General features: G+C 40.1%; 6 non-coding genes across 6 annotated transcripts; 1 reads left to right on the top strand and 5 right to left on the bottom strand.

Moving 5' to 3' along the window:
* Positions 1–22,318: 22,318 nt before the first annotated feature.
* Positions 22,319–22,434, bottom strand: LOC135011201 (U5 spliceosomal RNA). Its single transcript, XR_010210339.1, has one exon. It is a non-coding gene; the product is annotated as a U5 spliceosomal RNA (small nuclear RNA).
* Positions 22,435–22,709: 275 nt separating this feature from the next.
* LOC135011199 (U5 spliceosomal RNA) lies at positions 22,710–22,825 on the bottom strand. Its single transcript, XR_010210337.1, has one exon. It is a non-coding gene; the product is annotated as a U5 spliceosomal RNA (small nuclear RNA).
* Positions 22,826–23,099: 274 nt separating this feature from the next.
* On the bottom strand, positions 23,100–23,215 carry LOC135011200 (U5 spliceosomal RNA). The gene has a single exon (XR_010210338.1). It is a non-coding gene; the product is annotated as a U5 spliceosomal RNA (small nuclear RNA).
* A 286-nt stretch (positions 23,216–23,501) lies between these two features.
* LOC135011197 (U5 spliceosomal RNA) lies at positions 23,502–23,617 on the bottom strand. Its single transcript, XR_010210335.1, has one exon. It is a non-coding gene; the product is annotated as a U5 spliceosomal RNA (small nuclear RNA).
* Positions 23,618–23,887: 270 nt separating this feature from the next.
* On the bottom strand, positions 23,888–24,003 carry LOC135011198 (U5 spliceosomal RNA). Its single transcript, XR_010210336.1, has one exon. It is a non-coding gene; the product is annotated as a U5 spliceosomal RNA (small nuclear RNA).
* A 144-nt stretch (positions 24,004–24,147) lies between these two features.
* LOC135011205 (U1 spliceosomal RNA) lies at positions 24,148–24,310 on the top strand. Its single transcript, XR_010210343.1, has one exon. It is a non-coding gene; the product is annotated as a U1 spliceosomal RNA (small nuclear RNA).
* The last annotated feature ends 530 nt before the right edge of the window (positions 24,311–24,840 follow it).

Raw genomic sequence — 24,840 nt, forward strand, 5'->3', positions numbered from 1 at the left:
CACTAGAATGAAAATTTTAAAGTCTACTGTTAGTGCTTCATCTACACGTTATAGCCCTGAATTTTCCAATGCCTATCTCTTTGCAAAAGAGAGATATCGGCAAGGAAAAGCTGTATTGTACCTTTGCATTTTTCTCCCAAACGAAAGACACTAGAATGAAAATTTTAAAGCCTCCTGTTAGTGCTTCATATACACGTTATAGCCCTGAATTTTCCAATGCCTATCTCTTTGCAAAAGAGAGATATCGGCAAGGAAAAGCTGTATTGTACCTTTGCATTTTTCTCCCAAACGAAAGACACTAGAATGAAAATTTTAAAGCCTCCTGTTAGTGCTTCTTCTACACGTTATAGCCCTGAATTTTCCAATGCCTAGCTCTTTGCAAAAGAGAGATATCGGCAAGGAAAAGCTGTATTGTACCTTTGCATTTTTCTCCCAAACGAAAGACACTAGAATGAAAATTTTAAAGCCTCCTGTTAGTGCTTCATCTACACGTTATAGCCCTGAATTTTCCAATGCCTATCTCTTTGCAAAAGAGAGATATCGGCAAGGAAAAGCTGTATTGTACCTTTGCATTTTTCTCCCAAACGAAGGACACTAGCATGAAAATTTTATAACCTCCTATTAGTGCTTCATCTACACGTTATAGCCCTGAATTTTCCAATGCCTATCTCTTTGCAAAAGAGAGATATCGGCAAGGAAAAGCTGTATTGTACCTTTGCATTTTTCTCCCAAACGAAGTACACTAGAATGAAAATGTTAAAGCCTCCTGTTAGTGCTTCATCTACACGTTATAGCCCTGCATTTTCCAATGCCTATCTCTTTGCAAAAGAGAGATATCGGCAAGGAAAAGCTGCATTGTACTTTTGCATTTTTCTCCCAAACGAAAGACACTAGAATGAAAATTTTAAAGCCTCCTGTTAGTGCTTCATCTACACGTTATAGCCCTGAATTTTCCAATGCCTATCTCTTTGCAAAAGAGAGATATCGGCAAGGAAAAGCTGTATTGTACCTTTGCATTTTTCTCCCAAACGAAGGACACTAGAATGAAAAATTTAAAGCCTCCTGTTAGTGCTTCATCTACACGTTATAGCCCTGAATTTTCCAATGCCTATCTCTTTGCAAAAGAGAGATATCGGCAAGGAAAAGCTGTATTGTACCTTTGCATTTTTCTCCCAAACGAAAGACACTAGAATGAAAATTTTAAAGCCTCCTGTTAGTGCTTCATCTACACGTTATAGCCCTGAATTTTCCAATGCCTATCTCTTTGCAAAAGAGAGATATCGGCAAGGAAAAGCTGTATTGTACCTTTGCATTTTTCTCCCAAACGAAGGACACTAGAATGAAAAATTTAAAGCCTCCTGTTAGTGCTTCATCTACACGTTATAGCCCTGAATTTTCCAATGCCTAGCTCTTTGCAAAAGAGAGATATCGGCAAGGAAAAGCTGTATTGTACCTTTGCATTTTTCTCCCAAACGAAAGACACTAGAATGAAAATTTTAAAGCCTCCTGTTAGTGCTTCATCTACACGTTATAGCCCTGAATTTTCCAATGCCTATCTCTTTGCAAAAGAGAGATATCGGCAAGGAAAAGCTGTATTGTACCTTTGCATTTTTCTCCCAAACGAAGGACACTAGAATGAAAATTTTAAAGCCTCCTATTAGTGCTTCATCTACACGTTATAGCCCTGAATTTTCCAATGCCTATCTCTTTGCAAAAGAGAGATATCGGCAAGGAAAAGCTGTATTGTACCTTTGCATTTTTCTCCCAAACGAAGGACACTAGAATGAAAATTTTAAAGCCTCCTGTTAGTGCTTCATCTATACGTTATAGCCCAGAATTTTCAAATGCCTATCTCTTTGCAAAAGAGCAATATCGGCAAGGAAAAGCTGTATTGTACCTTTGCATTTTTCTCCCAAACGAAAGACACTAGAATGAAAATTTTAAAGCCTCCTGTTAGTGCTTCATCTACACGTTATAGCCCTGAATTTTCCAATGCCTATCTCTTTGCAAAAGAGAGATATCGGCAAGGAAAAGCTGTATTGTACCTTTGCATTTTTCTCCCAAACGAAGGACACTAGAATGAAAATGTAAAAGCCTCCTGTTAGTGCTTCATCTACACGGTATAGCCCTGAATTTTCCAATGCCTAGCTCTTTGCAAAAGAGAGATATTGGCAAGGAAAAGCTGTATTGTACCTTTGCATTTTTCTCCTAAACGAAGGACACTAGAATGAAAATTTTAAAGCCTCCTGTTAGTGCTTCATCTACACGTTATAGCCCTGAATTTTCCAATGCCTATCTCTTTGCAAAAGAGAGATATCGGCAAGGAAAAACTGTATTGTACCTTTGCATTTTTCTCCCAAGCGAAAGACACTAGAATGAAAATTTTAAAGCCTCCTGTTAGTTCTTCATCTACACGTTATAGCCCTGAATTTTCCAATGCCTAGCTCTTTGCAAAAGAGAGATATTGGCAAGGAAAAGCTGTATTGTACCTTTGCATTTTTCTCCCAAACGAAAGACACTAGAATGAAAATTTTAAAGCCTCCTGTTAGTGCTTCATCTACACGTTATAGCCCTGAATTTTCCAATGCCTAGCTCTTTGCAAAAGAGAGATATTGGCAAGGAAAAGCTGTATTGTACCTTTGCATTTTTCTCCCAAACGAAAGACACTAGAATGAAAATTTTAAAGCCTCCTGTTAGTGCTTCATCTACACGTTATAGCCCTGAATTTTCCAATGCCTAGCTCTTTGCAAAAGAGAGATATCGGCAAGGAAAAGCTGTATTGTACCTTTGCATTTTTCTCCCAAACGAAAGACACTAGAATGAAAATTTTAAAGCCTCCTGTTAGTGCTTCATCTACACGTTATAGCCCTGAATTGTCCAATGCCTAGCTCTTTGCAAAAGAGAGATATTGGCAAGGAAAAGCTGTATTGTACCTTTGCATTTTTCTCCCAAACGAAGGACACTAGAATGAAAATTTTAAAGCCTCCTGTTAGTGCTTCATCTACACGTTATAGCCCTGAATTTTCCAATGCCTATCTCTTTGCAAAAGAGAGATATCGGCAAGGAAAAACTGTATTGTACCTTTGCATTTTTCTCCCAAACGAAAGACACTAGAATGAAAATTTTAAAGCCTCCTGTTAGTGCTTCATCTACACGTTATAGCCCTGAATTTTCCAATGCCTAGCTCTTTGCAAAAGAGAGATATTGGCAAGGAAAAGCTGTATTGTACCTTTGCATTTTTCTCCCAAACGAAAGACACTAGAATGAAAATTTTAAAGCCTCCTGTTAGTGCTTCATCTACACGTTATAGCCCTGAATTTTCCAATGCCTAGCTCTTTGCAAAAGAGAGATATTGGCAAGGAAAAGCTGTATTGTACCTTTGCATTTTTCTCCCAAACGAAAGACACTAGAATGAAAATTTTAAAGCCTCCTGTTAGTGCTTCATCTACACGTTATAGCCCTGAATTTTCCAATGCCTAGCTCTTTGCAAAAGAGAGATATCGGCAAGGAAAAGCTGTATTGTACCTTTGCATTTTTCTCCCAAACGAAAGACACTAGAATGAAAATTTTAAAGCCTCCTGTTAGTGCTTCATCTACACGTTATAGCCCTGAATTGTCCAATGCCTATCTCTTTGCAAAAGAGAGATATCGGCAAGGAAAAGCTGTATTGTACCTTTGCATTTTTCTCCCAAACGAAGGACACTAGAATGAAAATTTTAAAGCCTCCTGTTAGTGCTTCATCTACACGTTATAGCCCTGAATTTTCCAATGCCTATCTCTTTGCAAAAGAGAGATATTGGCAAGGAAAAGCTGTAATGTACCTTTGCATTTTTCTCCCAAACGAAGGACACTAGAATGAAAATTTTAAAGCCTCCTGTTAGTGCTTCATCTACACGTTATAGCCCTGAATTTTCCAATGCCTATCTCTTTGCAAAAGAGAGATATCGGCAAGGAAAAGCAGCATTGTACTTTTGCATTTTTCTCCCAAACGAAAGACACTAGAATGAAAATTTTAAAGCCTCCTATTAGTGCTTCATCTACACGTTATAGCCCTGAATTTTCCAATGCCTAGCTCTTTGCAAAAGAGAGATATCGGCAAGGAAAAGCTGTATTGTACCTTTGCATTTTTCTCCCAAACGAAAGACACTAGAATGAAAATTTTAAAGCCTCCTGTTAGTGCTTCATCTACACGTTATAGCCCTGAATTTTCCAATGCCTATCTCTTTGCAAAAGAGAGATATCGGCAAGGAAAAGCTGTATTGTACCTTTGCATGTTTCTCCCAAACGAAGGACACTAGAATGAAAATTTTAAAGCCTCCTATTAGTGCTTCATCTACACGTTATAGCCCTGAATTTTCCAATGCCTATCTCTTTGCAAAAGAGAGATATCGGCAAGGAAAAGCTGTATTGTACCTTTGCATTTTTCTCCCAAACGAAGGACACTAGAATGAAAATTTTAAAGCCTCCTGTTAGTGCTTCATCTACACGTTATAGCCCTGAATTTTCAAATGCCTATCTCTTTGCAAAAGAGAGATATCGGCAAGGAAAAGCTGTATTGTACCTTTGCATTTTTCTCTCAAACGAAAGACACTAGAATGAAAATTTTAAAGCCTCCTGTTAGTGCTTCATCTACACGTTATAGCCCTGAATTTTCCAATGCCTATCTCTTTGCAAAAGAGAGATATCGGCAAGGAAAAACTGTATTGTACCTTTGCATTTTTCTCCCAAACGAAGGACACTAGAATGAAAATTTTAAAGCCTCCTATTAGTGCTTCATCTACACGTTATAGCCCTGAATTTTCCAATGCCTATCTCTTTGCAAAAGAGAGATATCGGCAAGGAAAAGCTGCATTGTACTTTTACATTTTTCTCCCAAACGAAAGACACTAGAATGAAAATTTTAAAGCCTCCTTTTAGTGCTTCATCTACACGTAATAGCCCTGAATTTTCCAATGCCTATCTCTTTGCAAAAGAGAGATATCGGCAAGGAAATGCTGTATTGTACCTTTGCATTTTTCTCCCAAACGAGAGACACTAGAATGAAAATTTTAAAGCCTCCTGTTAGTGCTTCATCTACACGTTATAGCCCTGAATTTTCCAATGCCTAGCTCTTTGCAAAAGAGAGATATCGGCAAGGAAAAGCTGTATTGTACCTTTGCATTTTTCTCCCAAACGAAAGACACTAGAATGAAAATTTTAAAGCCTCCTGTTAGTGCTTCATCTACACGTTATAGCCCTGAATTTTCCAATGCCTATCTCTTTGCAAAAGAGAGATATCGGCAAGGAAAAGCTGTATTGTACCTTTGCATTTTTCTCCCAAACGAAGGACACTAGAATGAAAATTTTAAAGCCTCCTATTAGTGCTTCATCTACACGTTATAGCCCTGAATTTTCCAATGCCTATCTCTTTGCAAAAGAGAGATATCGGCAAGGAAAAGCTGTATTGTACCTTTGCATTTTTCTCCCAAACGAAGGACACTAGAATGAAAATTTTAAAGCCTCCTTTTAGTGCTTCATCTACACGTTATAGCCCTGAATTTTCCAATGCCTATCTCTTAGCAAAAGAGAGATATCGGCAAAGAAAAGCTGTATTGTACCTTTGCATTTTTCTCCCAAACGAAAGACACTAGAATGAAAATTTTAAAGCCTCCTGTTAGTGCTTCATATACACGTTATAGCCCTGAATTTTCCAATGCCTATCTCTTTGCAAAAGAGAGATATCGGCAAGGAAAAGCTGCATTGTACTTTTACATTTTTCTCCCAAACGAAAGACACTAGAATGAAAATTTTAAAGCCTCCTGTTAGTGCTTCATCTACACGTTATAGCCCTGAATTTTCCAATGCCTATCTCTTTGCAAAAGAGAGATATCGGCAAGGAAAAGCTGTATTGTACCTTTGCATTTTTCTCCCAAACGAAGGACACTAGAATGAAAATTTTAAAGCCTCCTTTTAGTGCTTCATCTACACGTTATAGCCCTGAATTTTCCAATGCCTATCTCTTAGCAAAAGAGAGATATCGGCAAAGAAAAGCTGTATTGTACCTTTGCATTTTTCTCCCAAACGAAAGACACTAGAATGAAAATTTTAAAGCCTCCTGTTAGTGCTTCATATACACGTTATAGCCCTGAATTTTCCAATGCCTATCTCTTTGCAAAAGAGAGATATCGGCAAGGAAAAGCTGCATTGTACTTTTACATTTTTCTCCCAAACGAAAGACACTAGAATGAAAATTTTAAAGCCTCCTTTTAGTGCTTCATCTACACGTAATAGCCCTGAATTTTCCAATGCCTATCTCTTTGCAAAAGAGAGATATCGGCAAGGAAATGCTGTATTGTACCTTTGCATTTTTCTCCCAAACGAAAGACACTAGAATGAAAATTTTAAAGCCTCCTGTTAGTGCTTCATCTACACGTTATAGCCCTGAATTTTCCAATGCCTTACTCTTTGCAAAAGAGAGATATTGGCAAGGAAAAGCTGTATTGTACCTTTGCATTTTTCTCCCAAACGAAGGACACTAGAATGAAAATTTTAAAGCCTCCTGTTAGTGCTTCATCTACACGTTATAGCCCTGAATTTTCCAATGCCTATCTCTTTGCAAAAGAGAGATATCGGCAAGGAAAAACTGTATTGTACCTTTGCATTTTTCTCCCGAACGAAAGACACTAGAATGAAAATTTTAAAGCCTCCTGTTAGTGCTTCATCTACACGTTATAGCCCTGAATTTTCCAATGCCTAGCTCTTTGCAAAAGAGAGATATTGGCAAGGAAAAGCTGTATTGTACCTTTGCATTTTTCTCCCAAACGAAAGACACTAGAATGAAAATTTTAAAGTCTACTGTTAGTGCTTCATCTACACGTTATAGCCCTGAATTTTCCAATGCCTATCTCTTTGCAAAAGAGAGATATCGGCAAGGAAAAGCTGTATTGTACCTTTGCATTTTTCTCCCAAACGAAAGACACTAGAATGAAAATTTTAAAGCCTCCTGTTAGTGCTTCATATACACGTTATAGCCCTGAATTTTCCAATGCCTATCTCTTTGCAAAAGAGAGATATCGGCAAGGAAAAGCTGTATTGTACCTTTGCATTTTTCTCCCAAACGAAAGACACTAGAATGAAAATTTTAAAGCCTCCTGTTAGTGCTTCATCTACACGTTATAGCCCTGAATTTTCCAATGCCTAGCTCTTTGCAAAAGAGAGATATCGGCAAGGAAAAGCTGTATTGTACCTTTGCATTTTTCTCCCAAACGAAAGACACTAGAATGAAAATTTTAAAGCCTCCTGTTAGTGCTTCATCTACACGTTATAGCCCTGAATTTTCCAATGCCTAGCTCTTTGCAAAAGAGAGATATCGGCAAGGAAATGCTGTATTGTACCTTTGCATTTTTCTCCCAAACGAAAGACACTAGAATGAAAATTTTAAAGCCTCCTGTTAGTGCTTCGTCTACACGTTATAGCCCTGAATTTTCCAATGCCTAGCTCTTTGCAAAAGAGAGATATTGGCAAGGAAAAGCTGTATTGTACCTTTGCATTTTTCTCCCAAACGAAAGACACTAGAATGAAAATTTTAAAGTCTACTGTTAGTGCTTCATCTACACGTTATAGCCCTGAATTTTCCAATGCCTATCTCTTTGCAAAAGAGAGATATCGGCAAGGAAAAGCTGTATTGTACCTTTGCATTTTTCTCCCAAACGAAAGACACTAGAATGAAAATTTTAAAGCCTCCTGTTAGTGCTTCATCTACACGTTATAGCCCTTAATTTTCCAATGCCTATCTCTTTGCAAAAGAGAGATATCGGCAAGGAAAAGCTGTATTGTACCTTTGCATTTTTCTCCCAAACGAAGGACACTAGAATGAAAATTTTATAACCTCCTATTAGTGCTTCATCTACACGTTATAGCCCTGAATTTTCCAATGCCTATCTCTTTGCAAAAGAGAGATATCGGCAAGGAAAAGCTGTATTGTACCTTTGCATTTTTCTCCCAAACGAAGTACACTAGAATGAAAATGTTAAAGCCTCCTGTTAGTGCTTCATCTACACGTTATAGCCCTGCATTTTCCAATGCCTATCTCTTTGCAAAAGAGAGATATCGGCAAGGAAAAGCTGCATTGTACTTTTGCATTTTTCTCCCAAACGAAAGACACTACAATGAAAATTTTAAAGCCTCCTGTTAGTGCTTCATCTACACGTTATAGCCCTGAATTTTCCAATGCCTATCTCTTTGCAAAAGAGAGATATCGGCAAGGAAAAGCTGTATTGTACCTTTGCATTTTTCTCCCAAACGAAGGACACTAGAATGAAAAATTTAAAGCCTCCTGTTAGTGCTTCATCTACACGTTATAGCCCTGAATTTTCCAATGCCTATCTCTTTGCAAAAGAGAGATATCGGCAAGGAAAAGCTGTATTGTACCTTTGCATTTTTCTCCCAAACGAAAGACACTAGAATGAAAATTTTAAAGCCTACTGTTAGTGCTTCATCTACACGTTATAGCCCTGAATTTTCCAATGCCTAGCTCTTTGCAAAAGAGAGATATCGGCAAGGAAATGCTGTATTGTACCTTTGCATTTTTCTCCCAAACGAAAGACACTAGAATGAAAATGTTAAAGCCTACTGTTAGTGCTTCATCTACACGTTATAGCCCTGAATTTTCCAATGCCTAGCTCTTTGCAAAAGAGAGATATCGGCAAGGAAAAGCTGTATTGTACCTTTGCATTTTTCTCCCAAACGAAAGACACTAGAATGAAAATTTTAAAGCCTCCTGGTAGTGCTTCATCTACACGTTATAGCCCTGAATTTTCCAATGCCTATCTCTTTGCAAAAGAGAGATATCGGCAAGGAAAAGCTGTATTGTACCTTTGCATTTTTCTCCCAAACGAAGGACACTAGAATGAAAATTTTAAAGCCTCCTATTAGTGCTTCATCTACACGTTATAGCCCTGAATTTTCCAATGCCTATCTCTTTGCAAAAGAGAGATATCGGCAAGGAAAAGCTGCATTGTACTTTTACATTTTTCTCCCAAACGAAAGACACTAGAATGAAAATTTTAAAGCCTCCTGTTAGTGCTTCATCTACACGTTATAGCCCTGAATTTTCCAATGCCTATCTCTTTGCAAAAGAGAGATATCGGCAAGGAAAAGCTGTATTGTACCTTTGCATTTTTCTCCCAAACGAAGGACACTAGAATGAAAATTTTAAAGCCTCCTTTTAGTGCTTCATCTACACGTTATAGCCCTGAATTTTCCAATGCCTATCTCTTAGCAAAAGAGAGATATCGGCAAAGAAAAGCTGTATTGTACCTTTGCATTTTTCTCCCAAACGAAAGACACTAGAATGAAAATTTTAAAGCCTCCTGTTAGTGCTTCATATACACGTTATAGCCCTGAATTTTCCAATGCCTATCTCTTTGCAAAAGAGAGATATCGGCAAGGAAAAGCTGCATTGTACTTTTACATTTTTCTCCCAAACGAAAGACACTAGAATGAAAATTTTAAAGCCTCCTTTTAGTGCTTCATCTACACGTAATAGCCCTGAATTTTCCAATGCCTATCTCTTTGCAAAAGAGAGATATCGGCAAGGAAATGCTGTATTGTACCTTTGCATTTTTCTCCCAAACGAAAGACACTAGAATGAAAATTTTAAAGCCTCCTGTTAGTGCTTCATCTACACGTTATAGCCCTGAATTTTCCAATGCCTTACTCTTTGCAAAAGAGAGATATTGGCAAGGAAAAGCTGTATTGTACCTTTGCATTTTTCTCCCAAACGAAGGACACTAGAATGAAAATTTTAAAGCCTCCTGTTAGTGCTTCATCTACACGTTATAGCCCTGAATTTTCCAATGCCTATCTCTTTGCAAAAGAGAGATATCGGCAAGGAAAAACTGTATTGTACCTTTGCATTTTTCTCCCGAACGAAAGACACTAGAATGAAAATTTTAAAGCCTCCTGTTAGTGCTTCATCTACACGTTATAGCCCTGAATTTTCCAATGCCTAGCTCTTTGCAAAAGAGAGATATTGGCAAGGAAAAGCTGTATTGTACCTTTGCATTTTTCTCCCAAACGAAAGACACTAGAATGAAAATTTTAAAGTCTACTGTTAGTGCTTCATCTACACGTTATAGCCCTGAATTTTCCAATGCCTATCTCTTTGCAAAAGAGAGATATCGGCAAGGAAAAGCTGTATTGTACCTTTGCATTTTTCTCCCAAACGAAAGACACTAGAATGAAAATTTTAAAGCCTCCTGTTAGTGCTTCATATACACGTTATAGCCCTGAATTTTCCAATGCCTATCTCTTTGCAAAAGAGAGATATCGGCAAGGAAAAGCTGTATTGTACCTTTGCATTTTTCTCCCAAACGAAAGACACTAGAATGAAAATTTTAAAGCCTCCTGTTAGTGCTTCATCTACACGTTATAGCCCTGAATTTTCCAATGCCTAGCTCTTTGCAAAAGAGAGATATCGGCAAGGAAAAGCTGTATTGTACCTTTGCATTTTTCTCCCAAACGAAAGACACTAGAATGAAAATTTTAAAGCCTCCTGTTAGTGCTTCATCTACACGTTATAGCCCTGAATTTTCCAATGCCTAGCTCTTTGCAAAAGAGAGATATCGGCAAGGAAATGCTGTATTGTACCTTTGCATTTTTCTCCCAAACGAAAGACACTAGAATGAAAATTTTAAAGCCTCCTGTTAGTGCTTCATCTACACGTTATAGCCCTGAATTTTCCAATGCCTAGCTCTTTGCAAAAGAGAGATATTGGCAAGGAAAAGCTGTATTGTACCTTTGCATTTTTCTCCCAAACGAAAGACACTAGAATGAAAATTTTAAAGTCTACTGTTAGTGCTTCATCTACACGTTATAGCCCTGAATTTTCCAATGCCTATCTCTTTGCAAAAGAGAGATATCGGCAAGGAAAAGCTGTATTGTACCTTTGCATTTTTCTCCCAAACGAAAGACACTAGAATGAAAATTTTAAAGCCTCCTGTTAGTGCTTCATCTACACGTTATAGCCCTTAATTTTCCAATGCCTATCTCTTTGCAAAAGAGAGATATCGGCAAGGAAAAGCTGTATTGTACCTTTGCATTTTTCTCCCAAACGAAGGACACTAGAATGAAAATTTTATAACCTCCTATTAGTGCTTCATCTACACGTTATAGCCCTGAATTTTCCAATGCCTATCTCTTTGCAAAAGAGAGATATCGGCAAGGAAAAGCTGTATTGTACCTTTGCATTTTTCTCCCAAACGAAGTACACTAGAATGAAAATGTTAAAGCCTCCTGTTAGTGCTTCATCTACACGTTATAGCCCTGCATTTTCCAATGCCTATCTCTTTGCAAAAGAGAGATATCGGCAAGGAAAAGCTGCATTGTACTTTTGCATTTTTCTCCCAAACGAAAGACACTAGAATGAAAATTTTAAAGCCTCCTGTTAGTGCTTCATCTACACGTTATAGCCCTGAATTTTCCAATGCCTATCTCTTTGCAAAAGAGAGATATCGGCAAGGAAAAGCTGTATTGTACCTTTGCATTTTTCTCCCAAACGAAGGACACTAGAATGAAAAATTTAAAGCCTCCTGTTAGTGCTTCATCTACACGTTATAGCCCTGAATTTTCCAATGCCTATCTCTTTGCAAAAGAGAGATATCGGCAAGGAAAAGCTGTATTGTACCTTTGCATTTTTCTCCCAAACGAAAGACACTAGAATGAAAATTTTAAAGCCTACTGTTAGTGCTTCATCTACACGTTATAGCCCTGAATTTTCCAATGCCTAGCTCTTTGCAAAAGAGAGATATCGGCAAGGAAATGCTGTATTGTACCTTTGCATTTTTCTCCCAAACGAAAGACACTAGAATGAAAATGTTAAAGCCTACTGTTAGTGCTTCATCTACACGTTATAGCCCTGAATTTTCCAATGCCTAGCTCTTTGCAAAAGAGAGATATCGGCAAGGAAAAGCTGTATTGTACCTTTGCATTTTTCTCCCAAACGAAAGACACTAGAATGAAAATTTTAAAGCCTCCTGGTAGTGCTTCATCTACACGTTATAGCCCTGAATTTTCCAATGCCTATCTCTTTGCAAAAGAGAGATATCGGCAAGGAAAAGCTGTATTGTACCTTTGCATTTTTCTCCCAAACGAAGGACACTAGAATGAAAATTTTAAAGCCTCCTATTAGTGCTTCATCTACACGTTATAGCCCTGAATTTTCCAATGCCTATCTCTTTGCAAAAGAGAGATATCGGCAAGGAAAAGCTGTATTGTACCTTTGCATTTTTCTCCCAAACGAAGTACACTAGAATGAAAATTTTAAAGCCTCCTGTTAGTGCTTCATCTACACGTTATAGCCCTGAATTTTCCAATGCCTATCTCTTTGCAAAAGAGAGATATCGGCAAGGAAATGCTGTATTGTACCTTTGCATTTTTCTCCCAAACGAAAGACACTAGAATGAAAATGTTAAAGCCTCCTGTTAGTGCTTCATCTACACGTTATAGCCCTGCATTTTCCAATGCCTATCTCTTTGCAAAAGAGAGATATCGGCAAGGAAAAGCTGCATTGTACTTTTGCATTTTTCTCCCAAACGAAAGACACTAGAATGAAAATTTTAAAGCCTCCTGTTAGTGCTTCATCTAGACGTTATAGCCCTGAATTTTCCAATGCCTAGCTCTTTGCCAAAGAGAGATATTGGCAAGGAAAAGCTGTATTGTACCTTTGCATTTTTCTCCCAAACGAAAGACACTAGAATGAAAATTTTAAAGCCTCCTGTTAGTGCTTCATCTACACGATATAGCCCTGAATTTTCCAATGCCTATCTCTTTGCAAAAGAGAGATATCGGCAAGGAAAAGCTGTATTGTACCTTTGCATTTTTCTCCCAAACGACGGACACTAGAATGAAAATTTTAAAGCCTCCTGTTAGTGCTTCATCTACACGTTATAGCCCTGAATTTTCCAATGCCTATTTCTTTGCAAAAGAGAGATATCGGCAAGGAAAAGCTGTATTGTACCTTTGCATTTTTCTCCCAAACGAAAGACACTAGAATGAAAATTTTAAAGCCTACTGTTAGTGATTCATCTACACGTTATAGCCCTGAATTTTCCAATGCCTAGCTCTTTGCAAAAGAGAGATATCGGCAAGGAAAAGCTGTATTGTACCTTTGCATTTTTCTCCCAAACGAAAGACACTAGAATGAAAATTTTAAAGCCTCCTGTTAGTGCTTCATCTACACGTTATAGCCCTGAATTTTCCAATGCCTATCTCTTTGCAAAAGAGAGATATCGGCAAGGAAAAGCTGTATTGTACCTTTGTTTTTTTCTCCCAAACGAAAGACACTAGAATGAAAATTTTAAAGCCTCCTATTAGTGCTTCATCTACACGTTATAGCCCTGAATTTTCCAATGCCTATCTCTTTGCAAAAGAGAGATATCGGCAAGGAAAAGCTGCATTGTACTTTTGCATTTTTCTCCCAAACGAAAGACACTAGAATGAAAATTTTAAAGCCTCCTGTTAGTGCTTCATCTACACGTTATAGCCCTGAATTTTCCAATGCCTAGCTCTTTGCAAAAGAGAGATATTGGCAAGGAAAAGCTGTATTGTACCTTTGCATTTTTCTCCCAAACGAAAGACACTAGAATGAAAATTTAAAAGCCTCCTGTTAGTGCTTCATGTACGCGGTATAGCCCTGAATTTTCCAATGCCTAGCTCTTTGCAAAAGAGAGATATCGGCAAGGAAAAGCTGTATTGTACCTTTGCATTTTTCTCCCAAACGAAAGACACTAGAATGAAAATTTTAAAGCCTCCTGTTAGTGCTTCATCTACACGTTATAGCCCTGAATTTTCCAATGCCTATCTCTTTGCAAAAGAGAGATATCGGCAAGGAAATGCTGTATTGTACCTTTGCATTTTTCTCCCAAACGAAAGACACTAGAATGAAAATTTTAAAGCCTCCTGTTAGTGCTTCATCTACACGTTATAGCCCTGCATTTTCCAATGCCTATCTCTTTGCAAAAGAGAGATATCGGCAAGGAAAAGCTGCATTGTACTTTTGCATTTTTCTCCCAAACGAAAGACACTAGAATGAAAATTTTAAAGCCTCCTGTTAGTGCTTCATCTACACGTTATTGCCCTGAATTTTCCAATGCCTAGCTCTTTGCAAAAGAGAGATATTGGCAAGGAAAAGCTGTATTGTACCTTTGCATTTTTCTCCCAAACGAAAGACACTAGAATGAAAATTTTAAAGCCTCCTGTTAGTGCTTCATCTACACGTTATAGCCCTGAATTTTCCAATGCCTATCTCTTTGCAAAAGAGAGATATCGGCAAGGAAAAACTGTATTGTACCTTTGCATTTTTCTCCCAAACGAAAGACACTAGAATGAAAATTTTAAAGCCTCCTGTTAGTGCTTCATCTACACGTTATAGCCCTGAATTTTCCAATGCCTATCTCTTTGCAAAAGAGAGATATCGGCAAGGAAAAGCTGTATTGTACCTTTGCATTTTTCTCCCAAACGAAGTACACTAGAATGAAAATGTTAAAGCCTCCTGTTAGTGCTTCATCTACACGTTATAGCCCTGAATTTTCCAATGCCTATCTCTTTGCAAAAGAGAGATATCGGCAAGGAAAAGCTGTATTGTACCTTTGCATTTTTCTCCCAAACGAAAGACACTAGAATGAAAATTTTAAAGCCTCCTGTTAGTGCTTCATCTACACGTTATAGCCCTGAATTTTCCAATGCCTATCTCTTTGCAAAAGAGAGATATCGGCAAGGAAATGCTGTATTGTACCTTTGCATTTTTCTCCCAAACGAAAGACACTAGAATGAAAATTTTAAAGCCTCCTGTTAGTGCTTCATCTACACGTTATAGCCCTGCATTTTCCAATGCCTATCTCTTTGCAAAAGAGAGATATCGGCAAGGAAAAGCTGCATTGTACTTTTGCATTTTTCTCCCAAACGAAAGACACTAGAATGAAAATTTTAAAGCCTCCTGTTAGTGCTTCATCTACACGTTATAGCCCTGAATTTTCCAATGCCTAGCTCTTTGCAAAAGAGAGATATTGGCAAGGAAAAGCTGTATTGTACCTTTGCATTTTTCTCCCAAACGAAAGACACTAGAATGAAAATTTTAAAGCCTACTGTTAGTGCTTCATCTACACGTTATAGCCCTGAATTTTCCAATGCCTAGCTCTTTGCAAAAGAGAGATATCGGCAAGGAAAAGCTGTATTGTACCTTTGCATTTTTCTCCCAAACGAAAGACACTAGAATGAAAATTTTAAAGCCTCCTGTTAGTGCTTCATCTACACGTTATAGCCCTGAATTTTCCAATGCCTATCTCTTTGCAAAAGAGAGATATCGGCAAGGAAAAGCTGTATTGTACCTTTGCTTTTTTCTCCCAAACGAAAGACACTAGAATGAAAATTTTAAAGCCTTCTATTAGTGCTTCATCTACACGTTATAGCCCTGAATTTTCCAATGCCTATCTCTTTGCAAAAGAGAGATATCGGCAAGGAAAAGCTGCATTGTACTTTTGCATTTTTCTCCCAAACGAAAGACACTAGAATGAAAATTTTAAAGCCTCCTGTTAGTGCTTCATCTACACGTTATAGCCCTGAATTTTCCAATGCCTAGCTCTTTGCAAAAGAGAGATATTGGCAAGGAAAAGCTGTATTGTACCTTTGCATTTTTCTCCCAAACGAAAGACACTAGAATGAAAATTTAAAAGCCTCCTGTTAGTGCTTCATCTACACGGTATAGCCCTGAATTTTCCAATGCCTAGCTCTTTGCAAAAGAGAGATATCGGCAAGGAAAAGCTGTATTGTACCTTTGCATTTTTCTCCCAAACGAAAGACACTAGAATGAAAATTTTAAAGCCTCCTGTTAGTGCTTCATCTACACGTTATAGCCCTGAATTTTCCAATGCCTATCTCTTTGCAAAAGAGAGATATCGGCAAGGAAATGCTGTATTGTACCTTTGCATTTTTCTCCCAAACGAAAGACACTAGAATGAAAATTTTAAAGCCTCCTGTTAGTGCTTCATCTACACGTTATAGCCCTGCATTTTCCAATGCCTATCTCTTTGCAAAAGAGAGATATCGGCAAGGAAAAGCTGCATTGTACTTTTGCATTTTTCTCCCAAACGAAAGACACTAGAATGAAAATTTTAAAGCCTCCTGTTAGTGCTTCATCTACACGTTATTGCCCTGAATTTTCCAATGCCTAGCTCTTTGCAAAAGAGAGATATTGGCAAGGAAAAGCTGTATTGTACCTTTGCATTTTTCTCCCAAACGAAAGACACTAGAATGAAAATTTTAAAGCCTCCTGTTAGTGCTTCATCTACACGTTATAGCCCTGAATTTTCCAATGCCTATCTCTTTGCAAAAGAGAGATATCGGCAAGGAAAAACTGTATTGTACCTTTGCATTTTTCTCCCAAACGAAAGACACTAAAATGAAAATTTTAAAGCCTCCTGTTAGTGCTTCATCTACACGTTATAGCCCTGAATTTTCCAATGCCTAGCTCTTTGCAAAAGAGAGATATTGTGCTTCCTAGCTGTTTTTTATAAAATCACTTAATTAAATCTAACTCTGATTACGTCAGAGAAGGCCAGGTACCCTACACCATAAGAGGGGGTTTGAAATTTTGACTTGTCTACTTAAAGATCACCAAAATCTGATGACAAGGTCAATTACATCCCTGGGTGGGATTGAACCTCCAACCTTTTGGTTAATAGCCCATGTAAGTGCAAGAAATCCTGAAGCACTCACTCATCATGGGAAAGTACCAATGTGTATCTTGATTATTGACTTTTTAAAGTTTTTCTAGGAAACGTTCTAGATGAATGATTATTAGCCTTTGTCAGTATTGACTTTTGCAAGGTGTCTCTGTGGCGCAATCAGTTAGTGTGTAAGGCTATTAACCAAAAGGTTGGTGGTTCAATCCCACCCAGGGACTTAATTGACCTTGTTATCAGATTTTGGTGATCTTTAAGTAGACAAGTCAAAATTTCAAACCCACTGTTATGGTGTAGGGTACCTGGCCTTCTCTGATGTTTAGATTTGATTCAGTGATTTTATAAAAACAGCTAGGAAGCACAATTTAGCAGTGGGTTGCAGAGAAAAAGAAATATGCTGGCAGAAAAATCCAATTGAGTGATTAAACAGCTCTTCATTTTCTGGCTTTATTTTTATACTAACAAATTTGTTCTCTGAAAAGTGTCCACAAAGCCAAGTCTCTGATTAACACCTTTGTAGGGATGGTTTTTCACCTATTACTAAATTAAACTTGCTTCATTGGAAAGGCAGCAAGATGCATCCTCATTTCAATGTCTACTGAAATAATACAGGTTGACACCAGGAAACATTAACGCCACTGCATCCTTGCTGCTTTCGCATGTGGAAGTCTGTTTAATGTGAAAACAAGGTGATATCTAATTAGCACACAGGTAAGGAATTAAGAAAATCTTTATTTAAGGGTGAAGATGTTTCTCACAAAATCGTTGCCCCAATGCATCATTGAAATTCAAGCTGGAAAGATGATTTTAATATATCACTTGTACATTTTGCATTGCTCTTCTGGTGACAATGTAGTTTGTTTTGTCAATTACCATTTTAATAATCGGGTAAAGAAAATTAATTGGATTTTTGAAAGAAAACAATACTGTCAATATACTATTAAAACAAATTAAAATGGTAAAAGTTATTGTACTTTAAGTAAAAATAAAAGAGCAAAAATATCAATCCCAGTTTTTGATTACTTTAATTAACAAAAAAAAATGCACATAGCAGAGGATAGTTTCGATCAATCAACCTCTGGGTTATGGGCCCAGCATGCTTCCATTGCACTACTCTGCTGCTCATGGAAGTGTAAGAGATCCTGAAGACTAAATTGATTAAAGGCCTAAAAGTACTGGACTATAAGGAAAGACTTACTAGGCTGAATATTTATACACTAGAAAAGAGGTGCCTAAGAGGAGATATTATTAATATCTTCAAATATGTAAAGATACATAACAAAGAGTTATCAGAGGAATTATTTATTAAACGAACACGTGGTCACTCGCTGCGACTGGAGGAAAGTTCAGAACGCAATGGAGGAAAGGTTTCTTCACTGTTAGGGCAATCAGGATGTGGAATTCCCTGCCAGGGAAGGTGGTAATGGCGGACTCTGTAATTGGATTTAAAAAAGGAATGGATACATTTCTGAATGAAAAAGCTATCCAAGGTTATAATACTTAAAATATCAACATGGTTAATCCGGGGGTAACATGAGTTATAGTAGCTAACTAGTCATAAAACATTATTCAGCAAGTATGTAGAATCATCACAACTTAAAACAGGTTGAACACGATGGGCAATTTGCCTCTATTCAACCTCAAAAACTATGTTACTATATTACTATGTTATTGTAGTATACAGAACACCACAATGCAATGAGCAGTGATAGTGAGCACTGATGAGGATACTAGAACTGACACTGAGCAGCAAGATGCAGCACTGGACTATTAGTAATGTACTGTAGTATGCTGAGCACCACAATGCAGCACAAGACAATGAGCAGTGATACTGAGCACTGATGAGGATACTACTGAGAACTGACACTGAGCAGGAGAGACACACTACTAGTATTACTGAGCAGCAATAAGTAACCACTGATACTGAGCACTGATATTGAGATTTCCACTGAGAGAACATAGCCACGTCCTCTCCGCTCTCTCTTCAATGCACGAGTAAAAATGGCAGCAACGCGCAGCTCTTTATATGGAATCCGAATCTCGCGAGAATCCGACAGCGGGATGATGACATTTTCCCTTGTTCAGGTTTTCCGAGTCAGGCGGGAACAACCGAGCCTGCCTCGGACCAGTGTAAACAACGTGGAGTTCGTGGGGAATTCGGTTCTCGGAGAACCGAACCCGCTCCTCTCTACCTTATACCCATCAATTTTTTTATTTTCAATCTAAGCCCCTGCAGTTTTCTGTAAGCATCTGCTTCGCTATGATGATCAACAAGTCACAAGGGCAAACACTCAGGGTTTGAGGCGTAGATCTTAGGACCAGCTGCTACAAGCATGGCAGAGGTGTCACTATCACTGGTGACACCCAGAGAGGTGGCGAGGGAGATTGTAATGCAGTGCGCGCAGATAAGCAGCGCAATGGTAAAAAGGAGGCATGGTTTCATAGGTAGGGGCGTGGCCTGGTGGCCTGAATCTACATTTTGTTGCTCCGGGTGTCCCGGGGGTTGGGGGCTGCACCCGGGGACTAGTGTGTGAGCGGTGCTGGCTCCTGCACAGTGACAGGGCATGGCCACCCAGCATGACGCCTCCCTTCTTGACCATGCTGTAATTGCAGTCGCACTGCAGTTCAGCGTGATCATAAAAAATGGTGTAGGCTCCTGCTGGTGCAGACTGTATGTGCGCGCAGGAAGCCGCCACCATTTTTGTGATCACAGCGGCTGAATGTGATGTCATACAGCCGCTGTGACCACGCCCCCTGTGTCTCCTCCGTTGCAGACCCCATTTTGAAGCCTTGCCCCCGCACCGCTCCATCCCTGACTTGGAAATGGAGTGTTGCTGACCCACCTCTCCCCCCCTTCCCCGCCCCGATTGACAGGCAGAGGCGATCACATTCTCTGCGGGGTGCCGCAGAAAATGCAGGCACATGCGTATGCTCTTAGCAATTTTTGCAGTTGGATCGCTTATTGCGATTGCAATCCAACCTGAATCAGGCCCTATTACCTATCACAATGCGCTGCGGGCAGTACAAAATTGGGTTAATATAGGAGAAAAACCCCCAGACCTGTGCTCCTTAACTGTACCTGGTGGCTAGTGGAGCGGCTGCCCAGTAATCAGTGTCCACCGCAGTGCGCACACGGCCCACCCCCTACGGCCTCGCTCCCCTTCATCAGCGGCCTCGTGATCCGGAAGGGTGGTGTGTGTGTGACTGACCTTAGGATGAAACCGGAGCCTCCGCTGCAGTGACCCAGCAACCAGGGCACGGGAGTATACAGCGCCGCTGGGAGTGATGAAGCTGCAGTAAAGATGTCTATTAGACCTAGCCTGCTGCAGCCCTTGTAGATTCTCATAAAACAAGTTCTTCTTTTCTTGTCAAAATTAATAGCTAAGAATAGGCTGCCTGAGGCAGGCCCCTGTTAATTGGCCTGCTACTGAAGGCACCAACTACAAACTGAGCTCCCTGTTCATGGAAGCGGGGTTATAGAGGAGAATGCACTGAGCTTCTTGGGAACAGTCAAAAGCTTTGAGCCGGTTGGTGCCTCAGATCAAGATCCTACTCTACACCCCAATGTGAATCCTTGTGGAGTCCAGTGTACCCCACAGAAGAAATTAATGTGTCACACCCATTGGCAGCAACCTTAGAATAGCTGCTGACGGGCACAATTGAGAAAGGAAGGGGGGGGGGGACATTTGAATCCAGCACATAGATGCAATTCAAATATGTAATTTGTACCTTCCTATTTTAAAATATAATGGATGAACCTCACCCTGTGAGAACAATCTTCATGATCAAGAGATCTAATATGTAAAATAAGTATGAGTTGGGATAGGGCTGGGGAGGGTGGCAGCTCGGGCAGCCCCTCCCCCGTCAAGTTAAGGAGATTCAACTGAGGAAGCACAAGGGAACTCTCGTCTGGGGACAACAACTGCAGGGAGACCACATCTTTTCAGATGAACATGGGAGGGCGGAAGGCTGCCTAATACTGAAGCACCATCAAATATCAAACCATATCCAACAACTAGTACAAGCATTCCTGGGGGAAGGTCTGCAGCAGACGGATTTGCATACGGTGATGTCATCCAAGCAGTGGGCCAAAGTTGGCTGGAACCCTCATCTGCATATAAAAAGAGAAAAGGGGCATGCAGGGCATGGCGGCCTTTTGCAGTGCTTGGATGACCCCTAGTTCGCATTAAACACCCCCACCCTCCTTTGGTGTGGGGCTCATGTTGGCCATGCCCCATCCCCTGAAGCATTCATGCTGATTTCTTGCAGCAGCTGGGCACTGTAACAGCTCCAGAGCTGCTCTGTAAGGCAAGTAAAAGGGTGTGGGCCCTGCAGCACCACCTGTAGTTCGCATTGTGCGTTGGAAGGCACAAAGTAAGCAGACGGGAGGAGAAGTCAGGATAGTACACAAGGGCATCCTTTTCTCTTAGTCCGTAGAGGATGCTGGGGTCACATTAAGAACCATGGGGTATAGACGGGATCCGCAAGAGACATGGGCACTTTAAGACTTTCAAAGGGTGTGAACTGGCTCCTCCCTCTATGCCCCTCCTCCAGACTCCAGTTATAGGAACTGTGCCCAGGGAGACGGACATTTCGAGGAAAGGATTTATTGTTAAACTAAGGTGAGCATCTTACCAGCTCACACCTTAAGCATGCCGCAGAACGTGGCATTCAACAGAACACAAGCCAACGGCATGAACAATTGCAGCAAAAAGCTGACCAGAACCGTAACACAACATGTGTATAACCACAAGTAATAACTGCAGACACAGTATGGACTGGGACGGGTGCCCAGCATCCTCTACGTACTAAGAGAAAAGGATTTACCGGTAGGTATTAAAATCCTATTTTCTCATACGACCTAGAGGATGCTGGGGTCACATTAAGAACCATGGGGTTATACCAAAGCTCTTGAACGGGTGGGAGAGTGCGTACGACTCTGCAGCACCGAATGACCCAACTTGAGGTTATCATCAGCCAAGGTATCAAACTTGTAAAACTTAGCAAAAGTGTTTACTAAATAGCTGCTCGGCAAAGTTGCAATGCCGAGACTCCCCGACCAGCTGCCCAGGATGAACCCACCTTTCTAGTAGAATGGGTCTTCACCTAATTCAGTAACGGCAATCCTGCCGTGGAATGAGCATGCTGAATCTTACCACAGATCCAGCGCATAATGGTCTGCATGGAAGCAGGACACCCAATCATGTTGGGAGCATACAGGACAAACAGAGCCTCTGTTTTCCTAATCTGAACCGTTCTGGTGACATAAATTTTCAAAGTTCTGACCACAGCCAGAGACTTTGACTCAACGAAGGTGTCAGTGGCCAAAGGCACCATGTGGAAAGATGAACCACCTTCGGCAGAAATTGTTGACGTGTCCTCAATTCTGCTCTATCTTCATGAAAGATCAAATAAAGGCTCTTGTGATACTGCATGGTTTGTACTGTTTTCCATGTGCTCCCAGATCTTTCAAGCAAGTAGCATGGTCAAGAAAGTTCTGTTTGAAAAGAAACAAACATTTACTGTCATTGTTATGCAAATAAACTTACATTAAAGCTAACAAGAAAGCACACTCGTTCTGTCTTTAAACTGATAAAAGAAACCCCAATAATATGGGGCATGCAAAAATTGAGATAAAACTCAGTTTTGCTCCTCTCCACGGAAATCTTTAATAAAAGGCGAAATATTTGTTAGTTCTGAAGAGAAACCAGAGCATGACCAAGATTCCACCTGTCGCCTGAGTGCCATGCCAGCAGTTCTCATTCAGCTCAAAGTGAGCACCCAATTTGAATGAAAGAAAGCAGATTTCTCACCAGGCTTCCCCTTGCTATAAACATGGTTTGTACTCTTTTCCATGTGCTCCCAGATCTTTCAAACAATTAGTGTGGTCAAGAAAGTTCTGTTTGAAAAGAAACAAACATTTACTGTCATTTCTATGCAAATGAGCTTACATTAAAGCACACTCGTTCTATCTTTAAACCAATAAAATAAAACCCCAATAAGATGGGGCATGCAAAAATTGAGATAAAACTCAGTTTTGCTCCTCTCCACGGAAATCTTTAGTAAAAGGCGAAAGATTTGTTCGTTCTGAAGAGAAACCACAGCATGACCAAGATTCTACCTGTCGCCTGAGTGCCATGCCAGCAGTCCTCATTCAGCTCAAAGTGAGCACCCAATTTGAAAGAAAGAAAGCAGATTTCTCACCAGGCTTCCCCTTGCTATAAACATGGTTTGTACTCTTTTCCATGTGCTCCCAGATCTTTCAAGCAATTAGTATAGTCAAGAAAGTTCTGTTTGAAAAGAAACAAACATTTACTGTCATTTCTACGCAAATGAGCTTACATTAAAGCACACTCGTTCTATCTTTAAACTGATAAAAGAAACCCCAATAAGACGGGGCATGCAAAAATTGAGATAAAACTCAGTTTTGCTCCTCTCCATGGAAATCTTTAGTAAAAGGCGAAAGATTTGTTCGTTCTGAAGAGAAACCAGAGCATGACCAAGATTCCACCTGTCGCCTGAGTGCCGTGCCAGCAGTCCTCATTCAGCTCAAAGTGAGCACCCAATTTGAAAGAAAGAAAGCAGATTTCTCACCAGGCTTCCCCTTGCTATAAGCATGGTTTGTACTCTTTTCCATGTGCTCCCAGATCTTTCAAGCAATTAGTATGGTCAAGAAAGTTCTGCTTGAAAAGAAACAGACATTTATTGTCATTGTTATGCAAATAAACTTACATTAAAGCTAACAAGAAAGCACACTCGTTCTGTCTTTAATCCGATAAAAGAAACCCCAATAATATGGGGCATGCAAAAATTGAGATAAAACTCAGTTTTGCTCCTCTCCACGGAAATCTTTAGTAAAAGGCGAAAGATTTGTTCGTTCTGAAGAGAAACCAGAGCATGACCAAGATTCCACCTGTCGCCTGAGTGCCGTGCCAGCAGTCCTTATTCAGATCAAAGTGAGCGCCCAATTTGAAAGAAAGCAGATTTCTCACCTGTCTTCTCCTTGCTATAAGCATGGTTTGTACTGTATTCCATGTGCTCCCAGATCTTTCAAGCAAGTAGCATGGTCAAGAAAGTTCTGTTTGAAAAGAAACAAACATTTACTGTCATTTCTATGCAAATGAGCTTACATTAAAGCACACTCATTCTATCTTTAAACCGATAAAAGAAACCCCAAAAAGATGGGGCATGCAAAAATTGAGATAAAACTCGGTTTTGCTCCTCTCCACGGAAATCTTTAGTAAAAGGCGAAAGATTTGTTCGTTCTGAAGAGAAACCAGAGCATGACCAAGATTTTTATCTGAAAATATGTGTTCTCCCTGCAGTTGTTGTCCCCAGATGAGAGTTCCCTTGTGCTGCCTCAGTTGAATCTCCTTTACTTGACAGGGGGATGCTCGAGCAGCGACCCTCCCCAGCTCTAGCCCAACTCCTACTTACCTGCCAGGTGAGATACTATGATCATGAAGGTGCTTCTCCCAGGGCAAGGCTCACCCATTGCACTCTGGGTGTGCTGCTTCTGCGATTTCCCCAAATGTGGGAAACTTGACTGCATAATTTGTGTTTCCCCTGGTCGGCTCTCGTATAATTCAGATCTCTTTGTCTCAGGTCTCTCTCCAGCCTAGTTTGCTGTCTGTTTCTACTTCTCTTTTCTTGAGCCGCTCCCTTCTATGCCCTTGCGCACTATCCTGACTTCTCCCGTCTGCTTACTTCGTGCCTTCCAACGCACAATGCAAACTACAGGTAGTGCTGCAGGACCCACACCCTTTTACTTGCCTTACAGAGCGTCTCTGGAGCAGTTACAGTGCCCAGCTGCTGCAAGAAATCAGCTTGAATGCTTCAGGGGCTGGGGAATAGCCAACATGAGCCCCACACCGAAGGAGGGTGGAGGTGTGTAATGCGAACTAGGGGTCATCCAAGCGCCGCAAAAGGCCGCCATGCCCTGCACGCCCCTTGTCTCTTTTCATATGCAGACGAGGGTTGAAGCCAACTTTGACCCACTGTTTGGATGACATCACCATATGCAAATCCATCTGCTGCAGGCCTTCCCCCAGGAATGCTTGCACTAGTTGTTGCATTTGGTTTGTTGTTTGGGGGTGCTTCAGTATTAGGCAGCCTTCTGCCC

The sequence above is a fragment of the Pseudophryne corroboree genome, unplaced genomic scaffold (genome assembly GCF_028390025.1).
Source record: "Pseudophryne corroboree isolate aPseCor3 unplaced genomic scaffold, aPseCor3.hap2 scaffold_2392, whole genome shotgun sequence".
Lineage (NCBI taxonomy): Eukaryota > Metazoa > Chordata > Amphibia > Anura > Myobatrachidae > Pseudophryne > Pseudophryne corroboree.